Below are 1,335 nucleotides of genomic sequence, written 5' to 3'. Positions count from 1 at the left end.
GAACTCAGACTTTACCTAACTCTGACAAGGTAGGCAGCCATTGATATATGTGCTTTGCATGCTTGTTTTAAGAAGTGTGCAATGTTGAACTTGTCATTGTTTTTTTTCTGTTTGTGAATGTGCTTTATGTCATCGGTTAGTTTTGTTATTATCCATCCATCCATTATCTTTTACCCACTCCTTCCATTTTGGGTCACGAGGGTCGCCGGTGCCCATTTCCGGCAATCACTGTGCATTGTGGGTACACCCTGGATGTGTCGCAAGTCCATCACTGGGCCACATAGAGTCAAACAACCATTCACTCTCTCACTCACACCTAGGAATTTTTTAAAGTTACCAATCAGCCTAACATGCATGTTTTTGGTGTGTGGGAGGAAACCCGAGTACCCGGAGAAACCCCTCGCATGCACAGATAGAACATGCAAACTCCACCCAGAAAGGTCCCCGGACCGGGATTTGAACCAGGGACCTGCTGATAGTAATTACCTGATTTAAATATATATATATATATTATTATTAGTAGTAGTATTATGTATTATACAAAACATGCACAGGCAACTTCTTTCTATTTTGTCTGTAAAAACGGAGGTATTGTGCATTTATCTATGCAAGTTACGTGCATATCCTTATTTGTAATTCTGCATATTTATAGACATCAACGTTCTCACCTGTAAGCTTCAGGAAAATATAAATCCTCTGACTCTGTGCTCGTGCTGACTTTAGCCAATAAAACATTTTCATCATAAACAACCGTAGCAACTTTTTTCAGACCAGTCAATTTATATTAATCAGAATACAAATTAGGGTTTGTGTTTTTTTTAACTGGCATATCAATTCAAACAGTTTTCTTAATAATGTAGGCTAGTAAGACATTGTGCTAAATCAATTTATTAAGTAATTTCTGCTTTTGCAATGTTAACAATATAATAAAACTAAAAATGAAACAACTGTACTTCCCTTAAAAATGCTGTTTTTTTAGCGCTCTCCTTGGTACTGAAATAGAACACATTTTTGTTTTTACTTGAAGGACGTTGCTCAATTGTCAGACACTGATTTTAAATGGGTATATCATTTTAAGTTTTTGACTAATGCAAGTGTAAAAGAGTAAAATAAAGTCTCTGTTCCACACACACACACATCAAGACAGACAGACATCTAGATAGACAGACAGACAGACAGACAGACAGACAGACAGATAGATAGATAGATAGATAGATAGATAGATAGATAGATAGATAGATAGATAGATAGATAGATAGATAGATAGATAGATAGATAGATAGATAGATAGACAGACAGACAGACAGACAGACAGACAGACAGACAGACAGACAG

The sequence above is a fragment of the Nematolebias whitei genome, chromosome 4, assembly GCF_014905685.2.
Source record: "Nematolebias whitei isolate Nwh7 chromosome 4, NemWhi1, whole genome shotgun sequence".
NCBI classification, from domain to species: domain Eukaryota; kingdom Metazoa; phylum Chordata; class Actinopteri; order Cyprinodontiformes; family Rivulidae; genus Nematolebias; species Nematolebias whitei.
Note: the sequence above shows the minus strand (reverse complement) of the source record.